Here is a 12,448-nt window from a genome sequence, read left to right as displayed (position 1 = left end):
AAATCTAGGAAGGTTCTGGATTTTTTTTTTTTTTTAACTCTTCTCTCATACATTACATCCCAACTACGGTTTTCCCACCCTCCACTCCTTCCAGTCCCCCATGCCTCCTCTCCCAGATCCACTTCTCTTCTGTCGCCCCCCCCCAAAAAAAAGAGCAGGCCGCCTAGGGATATCAACTGAACATGGTATAACAAGTTACAATAAGACTAGGCAGAAACCCTCATATCAAGGCTGCATGAGGCAGCCCAGTAGGAGGAAAAGAGTCCCAAGAGCAAGCAAAAAAAAAAAGTCAGATATACCCTGTACACCACCCACTACATCCTCTCCCCTGCTTGGACTGTTAAAAGTCCCACAAGAACATCCAGGTACACAATGTATATGCAGAAGACCTAGCTCAGACCCAGATAGGACCTGTGATTATCACTTCCCTCTCTATGGTCCCCTATGAGCCCTACTTAGTTGATTCTGTGGGTTGTGTTCTCATGAGGTCCTCAACTCCTCTAGCTCCTACAATCCTTCCTCCCTTCTTCTGCAGGGTTTCCCTGGCTCTGCCTAGTGTTTAGCTGGGGGTTTCTACATCTGTTCCCATCAGTTGCTGAATGACAACTCTCTGATGGCACTTGAGCTAGGCACTGATCTAGAAGGATAACTGAATATCATTAGGAATCATTTTATTGATTTTTTTCTAGCCATGTTTGGATCTGTCCTAGGTCTCTGGGCTGTCCAGTCTCTAGTTTCCGGCCATCCAGGCAGTGTGTGCGTGGGCTCCCTCTCATGCTTTGGGCCTCTAATTGTACCACCCATTGGCTGGTCACTCAGACAAGCACCACCATTACCCCGTCAAGTCTTGTAGGCAGGACAGATTGAGGGTTCTGTGACTGGGTGGGTGTCTCAGTCCCACTGCTGGAAGCCTTGCCTGGTTACATATTTACAGTGAGCGGGTGCTTGTCTTTGACAGTTAATAATTTTAGTGTTTGGTGGTTGAATATAAAAAAAATAAAGAAAACATTGGTAGTGTCATTGACATTTTTATGGAATCAAGGAATAACACAGTCCCTGGGAAACACAGGGTAAATGGTGGCAATATATTCAGATAGGGTTATAAACTATCTAATAAAAGCTTAATGACAGCTGGGAAGGGTGATCACTAACACCTTGCTATGTCCATAATGCAATGCATGGCTGAGATGTGAGAAGCAACAGATTAGCCAGTGTGCTTGATGACAGAGTCAAGGTTTGAAATTGTTATAACTGGCTAGAATATAAGGCACAACCAGTGGCACAACATTAAAGTGTGTAGATAGCATCTAATTAGTAAAAAATCAATTGTACCATTAAATGATTAAGGTCTGTCTGCAGGAATTTAGCCTTTTGAAACCAGTAATAGTATTACTTGTTTAAAAATAATATACATCTATTGTGAAGTAAAAGAAAAATATTATAATGAATGCCAGACAAGGTGAGACAGTAGTCCTGTTTGTAGTGATGATGTGATGATGTAAAATCCTGATGCCACCATTTAAGAGAGACATTGATAAAGAGAATTAATACATAAGTAGGCTAATGAGGGGATCAGTGTATCAGCAATGATAAAAAATAAATATTGTTCCTTTTTTCTGCAGAAAACTATAAAGGCGTTTTGCTGGTTTGAGTTTGTTGTTTTGTCACTGTGACATTGTGAGTGAATGACACAAGCTACAGTCATTTGGGAAGAAGAAATCTTAGTTGAGGAATTGCCTACATCAGATTGGCCCATAGACGAGTCTGCGCGGTGTTTTCTTCATTGCTGATTTGATGTGGGGAGGTCCGACTGTGGTCCATATATGGGTCCACTGTGGCCCCTATAAGGGAAGTAACTAAGCAGGTCAGAGGCAGCACATTAGTGAGCATCATTTTCCTGTCTCTTCTTCAGCTCCTGCCTCCAGGTTCCTGCCTTGAGTCTCTTCTCTGACTTCCCTTCATGCTGGATTATAATCTTCAAAGTGAAATAAACCCTTTCCTCCCCAAGTTGCTTTTAGTCACCATGCTAATCATAGCAATAGAAAGTAAACTAGCTCAGGAACCATGACAGAGCTGTTTGAACATTGAAATGCCTTTCTGTGGCCCAGTGCTTATACTTGGTTTGTTCCGTTTCAAGGAATCTTATATGTGTAGATTGAGATGCTTGGTGCTAACATATAAAATTATCAAAAATTAGAATTAAAGCTATGTCATAGGCCATTTCACCGTAGAGATTCCTGTCTTGTTGACTCGCCATTCATATCTAGTTTCATTTTATGCCGTCCTTGATAATGAATTGGGGAAGATATTCAAATTGTGGTGACATGAGAAGGCTGTCTATATGGTGTCGTTTTGACTATATAAAATAACAAAATTATTTCTAGGGAAGAGTCTGTATGGAATATATATGAAAAGTTTTTCAATTCTTTGGATAACCAGAGCAGAATTATATACACACATTAAATTCTTTTCATTTGTTGGTATTTCTCAAAATATCTAAAATGAATATGTACAGCTTTTTTAATTAAAAAACTTAGCAAGCTTATATCTTTTTTGTACATTTTTATGTAGACTTCATACTATTTGTTTTTAAAATATTTTTAATTGAAATAGAATTATATCCCTTCCTCCCTTTCTACTTTCCAGCCCCTCCCTGTTACTCTCCCTCAAATTCCTTTCAGGTTCTACTCTCAAGTTGATAGTCTTTTCTGTTTGTTTTATTACATTTGTTGCCTATGTATATGTGTCCACTGATATTCTATTGTTCCTGTCCTGTTCATGCTGCGATTTCTACAGAGACTGTTTGAGAGAAGACTGCCAGATTCTCTGGCTCTTACAATCTGTCCACCCTTCTTCCATGATGCTCTCTGAGTCATAGGCACAGGACCTATAATATGTATATATCCTGTGGTACTGGACTTCTTATGATCCATTGATATCTGCATTGTATGTAGCTGTGGTTTTGTGTAATGGTCTCCATTTTCTGTAAAGAGAAACTTCTTTGATGAGGGGCGGTAACTCCACATTTATCTGTGGGTATGAGGATAAAATTTAGAATATAGTCAGGGATTATGCTGGTCTAGAAAGTGGTGGCAGTAGATATTTTTCTAATAAGATCCATGATGTCATTAGCCCCTTGAAGCTGACTAGACTGTTTCTGATAGCAGGCATGAGTTCCTTTGTTTATACATGGTACCCCCTATAGGACAGGGTTTGGCATTGAATGCATAAGTGAAGTGCCCATCTGACAATGACTGCTACTTTCTTTATTCTTCTGTGATATTATATAAAGACTTTATAAGCAATTGGCCATACAACAGTTAGTGAAAGTCCAAAAGGAGACAGCTATGGTAACAAAGAATGGAAAATAGAAGGAAAATGGTTATATTCAGCCAATGAAAAAATAGTCCTTGTAGTGTTTCTTCACTTAAATGGTCCAAACCAGAATAGTAATTGTGGGTTTCTGTTGCAAAACAGAAAAAAGCCTTTCTGTATGCTTGATAAAGAATTGTCATCTCATTGGCATTTTGAAGTAGGCAACTGTTTATTTCAGATATGTAAACATTGTAGAGGGAATGATGAATCCAGATGTGTGTGGTCTCATTTTGGAGTCAGCTTACCCATTTTGTAGATGTAAAAGTTGCATGCAGAATGTTGGTTGATTTTTTGTAGCCCTTTTTTGTAGTCTATCTCCCATCATTTGTCCTGCCCACTGCCTCCAAAGTGACTCCCGCCCCCCTTAATAAAGCTGGCTTTTCAGTTCTGTGACTCCCACTTGACTTCCTCTTTCCCAAAGAATAGAATTCATTCTCCTTTGTGTAGCTTGTATCCCTCTGCTATCTCCAGCCTTGATACCTAGCCCAAGCACAATGTTCTCAAACCCCTTACCTTTTATCATCATGTAAATGCCCTTATCCCCCGTGCCTGGATGCCACTTTCAGAACTTATTTCTTTTTCCTTCAGAAGCTGCCTCAAAAGTCATGACCTTTTTGGAACCCCCACTAGCTTCCCTCAAAGTTCCCACTGCATCTCTGCCTCCCAGCAGTCCTTTCGCATGCTTTCCAGTTAACAATTACTGCTCGGAAACCTTCCACAACCAGCTTTGCTACACTTTTAAAATTTTATTTAAATAACATTTTTTTTCCATTTATGTACCAACCAGTTTTCCCTCCCTCCCGCTCCTCCAGTCCCCTCCTCTTTCCCATCTACCTCCCTCCTCCACTCCTCCTCCATCTCCTCTCAGAAAGTGATAGCATTAAGTTGAGGCAGCTCCTCCCCTTCTGTCAATGCTGGGCCAGGGAATCCAGCATGGGGAACAGGTTCCCCAAAGCCAGCTAAGCTCCAGGGAGAGGTCCTGCTCCCACTGTTAGAAACCTTACTCAGAGACCAAGCTAGAGGACTGTCATACACCTGTAGATTCCCCATCATGATCTTGACCCCTGTTGCTTATATAATCTCCCCTCCCTCTCTTCAGCTGGACTCCAGGAGCTCGTCCTGGTGCCTGACTGTGTATCTCTGCACCTGCTTCCATCAGCTACTGGATAGAGTATCTCTGATGACAATTAGGAGTCACCAATCTGCTTACAGTAGATGGTCAGTTGAGACATCCTCTCCACCATTGCCAGGAGTCTTCGTTGGGGTCATCCTTGTGGGTTCCTGGGCGTTTCCCTGGCAACAAGTTTCTCCCTAACCCCAAAATGCCTCCCATCAAGGCATCTTTTTTGTTACTCTCCCCCTCCATCATACCTCCAACCCCCTCCCACACTGAGCCCACCCAGTCCACTCCCTCTGGTTCCCATTCCTCCATCCCTGCAACCTCTGTCCTTAGTTTACCCAGATCTTTTCTACTTCCCCTTCCCAGGGAAATACATGCATCCCTCTCTGGACCCTTTTTGTTATCTAGCTTCTCTGGACTGTGGATTATAGGTTGGTTATCCTTTACTCCTAATAACTACCTATGAATGAGTACGTGCCATATTTGTCTTTCTGGGTCTGGGCTAACTCATTCAGAATGTTATTTTCTGGTTCCATCCATTTGCCTGAAAATTTCATGAGGCCATTACTTTTTACAGCTCTGTAGTACTCCACTGTGTAAGTGTACCACATTTTCCTTATCCATTCTTTGGTCGAGGGGCATTTAGGTTGTTTCCAGGTTCTGGCTATTTTGAATAATGCTGCTATGGACATGGTTGAGCAAGTGTCCTTGTGGTATGATTGCACATCCTTTGGGTTTATGCCTAAAATTGATATTGCTGAGTCTTGAGGTAGATTGAGTCCCAATTTTCTAAGAAATTGCCATACTGGTTTCCAAAGTAGCTGTACAAGTTTGCACCCCCTCAGCAGTGGAGGAGTGTTCCCCTTACTCTGCTGAGCGCTGGTCACTATATTTCTCTGGTTTATCTTGTTTATTGTTGACTTGTTCACTGGTATTCTTTCAGCTCCTAGGGTAGATTCTAGTGCATTGAAGATGCCCAATAAGTAGTATTGAGCAAGTGAATTCAGTATTATTTACATACTGCTATGTCTGTGACTTTAACAAATATTGAATCCTTTTGATCCTCACTAGTGCAGCAGCCAAAGCAGCACACTTTTGCTAAAAGTATGTTCAGTGAGTGAGCTCATATGTTGTTTGTGCTTCTTGGAAGTTAAAATCCTTGATACAGGCCTCTGGTTTGATCACAGCATGCACACTACTAAATTGTGGGATCCTGAATACCATTGGGTCTGGAGTTCAGAAGTCCCACAGCCACCATATGACCTTGAATGTATCAAGGAACTTGACTTTGGTTAATAGTGTGACTACAGCAGGAGCAGCTGTAGGCATGTGACTCCATTGAAGCTAGTAGACTCTCACAAAGAAGACTGATCCCAGATTCTCAACCAGGAGCACACTGGATTCAGATGCTATTGAATGAGAGAGGCAGCTTAACATGTTCTTTGTTGAGGTCTTTGACCTAGAGCCATTCTCTCTACACTATGGTGAACCTAACACCATGTGGGGTGAATGATAATACGACACTCCTCGTGGGATTCTAGAGGAGTGCCTGGGAGAGATGGGACACAGCCCATGGAGGCACATGTATTGTTGAAGTTACAATGGAGAGGGTGATGAGTCACATATGTTTATAAACTGGAAGAGGATGAAGGGAGAGAGACAGGCCTAGTCTTCAGAGGGTTTCCAAGTCCACATATTACACTTTCTATAGCACTATACAGACATCTGTGCTGGGGAGACAGTTGAGTGATCTATGGGAATTGGGCCTCCAGCAGCAGAGGGAGTAGAGGGACTAGGAGGAAACGAGATTGGAAGAAGATATATCTTCAGGATCAGAAGGCACAGTTCAGCAGAATATGCGTTACATGGAGGACCACACACTAGATGCACATTTCTGAAAGTGAATACCAACTACAGCATGGACAGTGGGTAAGGGAGGGGGAGACTGAAAGTAGGAAGACCCACTAGAAGGTTACTTTTATTCTCTGGGTAAACAAGACAAGCCTAATTGCAATCATGGTGGACATAGGATGGAGGAAACAGGCTGTGGACAAACTTGGGATGATTTGAGTGGGCCATTATGAGAAGGGAGTTGCAGGAGCATCCAGCAAGAATGACTCCTATGATTTTTTGCTTGAGTGATCAGAGCTGCTGTCATTCATTGAAATGGTGCTCACTGGAAAAGGGAGTGTCATATAGGTAAAGCCCAGTGGGGGACACAAGGGAAGTTTGGGTTTAAACTATATATCTACATGCTGGGAACATCTCCATTAGAGTTGGAAATGCACATTAATACCACACTGAAAGTGGTGAAAACCACTTAGTCTGTAGGTGTCCTCAAGAAGAGAACCCTAAAAAGAAGTATAGACTCAGTTGAGAAGCACAATGGGTGACAGGAACATAGTGGAGAAAACAAAGCAGCATGACTCAGAACTTCGGGAAAAGCCTGAGTTTAGCCTCTGCTAGAGCTCTGGAGGAAAGCAGAATCTTGGGATAAAGGGAGGGATGGATGGACAGATGGATAGATGGAGGTGGGAAATGGTATGGGGATGCAGGAGGTAGTGTGAGAAGAGATCAGGGATGGATGCCCTGTGGAGTGCATAGGAGTGTCAGTGAGCACAAATTGTGTGAGACGGAGTCAGGTCTTCTCCTCGAATCTTTGATCTTCCCCATCTTGTCCTTGCTGGAAAGTCTGTAGCTCCCTTCTTGGTGAGTCCTTCATTATCTTTTCCATCCTTACCATGGTCCCATCCACCTCCTTGCATCAGATATGTCTCTGCAGCTACAGTCATTTGACAGTGCTCCTGAGGGCTTACTAGGCTGCTCTCGTGTTCCTGCTATGTGTCCCCACATGAGTGTGGAGTTCAGAAGACAACTTTCAGGAGTCAGTTCTTTGTTTCCACTGTGGGTTCCTGCAGTCAAACTCGGTTCATCAGGCTTTCCACTGTGCCATCTTGCCCTGTAACTTTTTGTTTGTGCCCCAGTTTTTTACTTCTTAACTGCTGGTGGAGATCCCTTGACTCATAGCCAGATTGTTGCCCAGTTCCTTCATTACATACCCCTTGGTTCTCTTAAAGGTGTCATTTTGTCAGCCTGTCATCTTCTCGTCCCCTCTGCAATCCTTATAGTGTCCCCACGATTTCTTTCCTGGGTGCCTACCCTTAAGACAGATCTCTCACTACCCTTTGTTCCTGGGATACCCCAGTCTCCTTGCTTTCAGTCTTCTCATGGTATGCCTTAGAGCTCCTCAGGACTCATGTGCTATCTTTTCAGTCCTCCGCTTGGAGATTCTCTTTGCAGACACCTCAGCTGTGTATGTAGGACCCTGTGCAAGCTGCTCCTGACTGCTGTTCTTAGCATGCCTCTTCCTTCCCACTGTGCTTTATCTACCCCATTCTGGCTCCTGCAAACTACCTTCACTGTTCCTAAACCCGTCCTGGGCTTTTCCTCTGGGCTTTCCTTCAGGCTATTTCCTCCAACTAAAGCGTGTTCATTCCCACCCTATCCCTACCATCACCTTTCTCACCTCTTTAAACATGGTTTTGGTATATTTAAGAACATTTATAAAAGATCCACTACACAATTAAAGAAATCCTATCCTCTGTTCCTGCTTTTACATCAGGAATAATTGCCATCTTCAAGTGCTGCTTCCCACCCCAAGTCATTCCCACATCTTGTTGCAAACCAGAAAGAATACAGGAGATGTGTGAGAAGCTGAATGAGTCTTTGGATGAGCTGATCGCTACCCTTGACAGTAGAGTTCAGCTCAGGGTTTACAAGTGCTGGTGATGGGAGAAATATGTTAAACTAGAAAGTTTTCTTTTCTGATAAGTCAGAAACAGCAATTTTCTTCCTTGATTAAATACAAGGAGAAATCTCTAGCTTGACTTTTCTCTAAAAGATTGTAACATAGTGGTTCAGTTCTCTCTTGTTTTAGTACAGGGTGTCTTGCCACATCACCCTGGTTTGCCTTCGACCAGTGATACTCCTGTGTCCCCAGCATACTGGGATTATGGTTATTGTGTATTACCATTTTAGACAGTAAATCTGTTTTTATAGCATTACCTTTTGAATCTTAGCTGGGCCGTTGTGCACACCTTTAATCCTAGCACTTGGGAGGTAGAGACAGACAGATCTCCATGGGTTCAAGGCCAGCCTGTTCTACAACAGCTAGTTCCAGGACAGACTCCAAAGCTACAAAGAGAAACCCTGTCTTGAAAAACAAACAACAAAAAACTTGTGAATCTTGTTCTGCTCAGTGGGTCTTTTGTTGCGCTTCAGTGACAGCAGAGCACACACTGACTTTTACTCTGTAAAGAAACTTGTGTACAGGCATAACACCTGTAGTCTGTCTGCTTCGTCTTCCTCCTGAGTTTCCTTCAAGTACAGAGCTGGGGAGCAGAAAAGCAAGATGAGTAGACTACCTGCATATTCTTCATACGGTCTCCCAGGTATCGAACTATGGAATGATCAGGGCTGGGTATCATGCTGCTTAACAGGTGGGCACTTTGCTTCCTTCAGTGCTGTCACTGGCTGCCACTGGAACTGGAAGCTCTGGGTACCCCAGGAAAGGGATGCTGTTTACTGTCCATTGTGACCATTTGAAAGCCAGGCCCATGTTATTGCCTGGAGAGAAAGCTAAACTCCTTCATTATGAGCAAAAGCAAAAAAAAATGATTCTTTAAGTATTTTTCTCTTCAAATAATGCATTGGAAGCTTAGGGTCATCCTTTTTACCATTATGTTCAATGAACTTGTTAACTCCCCCCTCCGTTTACTTGTTTTTATTTCATTTTTATTTACATTTTTAAAACTAATGTCTCACACTGTGGCCCAGGTTGGTGTGAAACTCACTATGTAGCCCAGACTGGCCTCAAACTTGCAGCAACTCCCCAGCCTCAGCCTCCCAAGTACTGATATTATACATATAAGCCACCATGCCTGCCTGTGTCTTTTTGTTTTCAAGGCAAGTATATAATGCTATGTATGGTCTAATCATGTAGGATGCTAGCTGTAGGCTGAGCATAAAATGCAAAGATGTGAAATGTTCTGATTTTGGAACATTTCGGGTTATAGGTATTGAATCAATAAATCCTATATTCCAAATCAGTGCTGGAATTCAAGGCCTGAGTCACCACACATGACCCAAACTTGAACTTCTGATCATTCTGCTTTATCTCCTGAGTACTGGGGCTACAGGTGTGTGCCAGCATACCTGTCATGTTCCATACTCTAGCTGTTTTGCTCTCTTGTTCTGTTGAAAAGATGTCAGTCTATCTGAGTGTCCTTATATTCTCCTCTTCCAACCTGATGATACCAAGTATTGCCAGCCTTTCCTTCCTTCTTTCATATGGGAGAGGAAAGAACTAGATGCCCACTTTGCCAAAGTATATACCTCTCCCAGAACTTTTCCCTACATGCTCCTTCTGTATCCTTTGGAGCATCAGGCACCACTCATTTTGAATGTTACAGTTTTAGTTTTTGTTCATTTTGTACCCTCTCCACTGTGCACAACTACTCAAGACTCTTCATTTAAAATTGTTTAAAAAGATACATTTGTTTATTTGTGTTTGTGTGTAAGAGCACTTTGCCTACATATAGATAAATGCACCGTGTTTATGCCTAGTGCCCACGGATGTGAGAAGAGGGCTTTAGATCCCCTGGAACTGGAGTTACAGATGGTTATGAACTGCCACGTGGGTGCTGGAAATCAAATCCTCTTAACCACTGAGCTGTCTTTCTGGTCCCCCGAATCCTTCATCTTAAAACACCATCTTACTGCTATCTTCTTCCTTCCCTTCTTGGAATGCTGTTTCTACTTCGTGACAGTTCACTCCTTAGCCTCTCAAGGTCTAGCTTCTGCTTGCTACTTATACTACACATTCACTACTTAACTCCAAAGCCTTTGGCTGAGTGCTCAGCTTCCTAGCTTCTCCGAAGTGGTTAATACTTTTCACTCTTCCTTTCCTCTGTGATATGGATTCCCCTCTGCATGGCATGAATGTTTTAGTGCCATTAGTTAATACAGAAGCTGCTTTTGGCCAGTGGCTTAACAGAATAGAGCTAGGCAGGAAAACTAAACTGTAGAAGGAACGGCGGGCTGCGTCCCACCACCCAGCTCCTGTGCAGCTAGCTTTACACCCAAAATAATAACACACAAATTGTATTCATTTAAACACTGCCTGGCCCATTAGTTTCAGCCTCTTATTGGCTAATTCTCACATCTTGCTTAACCCATATTTAGTAATCTGTGTAGCACCATGAGGTGGTGGCTTACCAGAAAGGATCTTAACCTGCGTCCATCTTGGAGAGGAGAGCTATATCGTCTGCCTCACTTCCCTTCTTCCCAGCATTCTGTTCTGTCTACTCTGCCTACCTAATTTTCTGTCCTATCAAAGGCCAAGGCAGTTTCTTTATTAACCAATAATAGTAACAAATAGGCAGAAGGCCCACCTACATCTTAAACTGAAGGCTGTGAGAAAGTAGGCATGGTCAGGGAGAAACCATGTAGCTGCTGCCTGGAGACAGAGGCTTCCACTAGAGCCCTCTGAAACTTTGCTGGTAGGCCATGACCTCATGGTGATGCACAGATTAATGGAGTTTAGGATATAAGAGCTAGCTAGAAATACACTTAAGCTATTGGTCAAAAGTACTGCAAATAATATAGTTTTTGAGTGATTATTTCGAGTCAGAGTGGTCAGGAAATAAACTAGCAGCCTCCAACAACACCTCTGTTCCATGCTTTTGTGTCCTTCCACCCACTTGTGCCCTTTGCCTTCCTACTGCCTCAGTCTGTATTTTCCTTTGAGTTCAGTCTTCACTTCTTTCCCAGTTTCCAATTGCTTTCCAAAACTATGGCTTCAGGCCCAGTCTTCCTTAACTCATAGAAGATTTGAAAACCTACAGTGTGCTGACCCTGATGCCACATGCCTGGGTACAGTGGGAGCACAGAAGACACAGTGCCTCCTGCCTTGTGAAACTTGGAGTTACAATGGTATAGAGGGGGCATTCCACTTAGAAACACATCAGTGCCTGGTCACAAGCTGTGAAAAGTGCTGCATAGAAGTACAAGAGTAGGAGGATCCTGGGATGTTGTCCAGAGAAAAGGATGTTTGACAGGTGCTTTAAAGACTGAATGTGAGTTACATGGAAGTGAGGCAGGGCCAGGGAGGCCAGAAAGAGCTAAGAGAGTAATGTCTGGGAAAGCTCTAAACCAAAAGGAACACTAGCAGGTGATAATGTGATTAGGTGTGGGGACTAAGTATGGTAAGGGATGACACAGCTGAGGAATGTGGGCCTCGTCAACTCCCTTAAAGATCTGGCCATTTGTCTTATGGGCCAGTATGACCTGAACTTGATACAGTACTTGTGCTGCAACATCCCAGTTGCTAGAATTATAGGCGTGCTTCATCATGCCTGACTTTTTGCTTTTGATAGTTTATTTTATTTTCTTGATTTATTTTTATTGAGTGCTACATTTTTCTCTGCTCTCCTTCCTTCCTCTCCCCTCCTCCCTTCAACCCTCTCCCATGGTCTCCATGCTCCCAATTTACTCAGGAGATCTCGTCTTTTTCTACTTCCCATGTAGATTAGATCTATGTAAGTCTCTCTTAGTGTCTTCATTGTTGTCTGAGTTCTCTAGGATTGTGATTTATAGGCTGGTTTTCTTTGCTTTATGTTTAAAAATCTATGAGTGAGTACATATGATAATTGTCTTTCTCTCTGTGTGTTACCTCACTCAAAATAATGTTTTCTAGCTCCATCCATTTTCCTGCAAAATTCAGGAGTATTCCATCATGTTTTGAAACATGTCTGCATTGTAGAATGGCTTTATCATACTAAGGAACATGGACATTACCTCACACATTCATAATCATTTTTTTCTTTTCTTTTCTTTTTTTTTTTTTTTTTGAGTGAGAAACATAGCCTATTCTGTCATCAATTTTTCCAGAGT

At 42.6% G+C, this 12,448-nt stretch overlaps 1 protein-coding gene across 2 annotated transcripts in view; it reads left to right on the top strand.

The window, feature by feature from the left end:
• Positions 1-12,448, top strand: part of Mtm1 (myotubularin 1) — a 120,403-nt gene that overhangs the window by 28,081 nt on the left and 79,874 nt on the right. The window lies entirely within an intron of this gene.

The sequence above is a fragment of the Chionomys nivalis genome, chromosome X, assembly GCF_950005125.1.
Source record: "Chionomys nivalis chromosome X, mChiNiv1.1, whole genome shotgun sequence".
Classification (NCBI taxonomy): Eukaryota; Metazoa; Chordata; class Mammalia; order Rodentia; family Cricetidae; genus Chionomys; species Chionomys nivalis.
The sequence above is the reverse complement of the archived record's forward strand: the minus strand, read 5'-3'. Positions and strand labels throughout refer to the sequence as shown.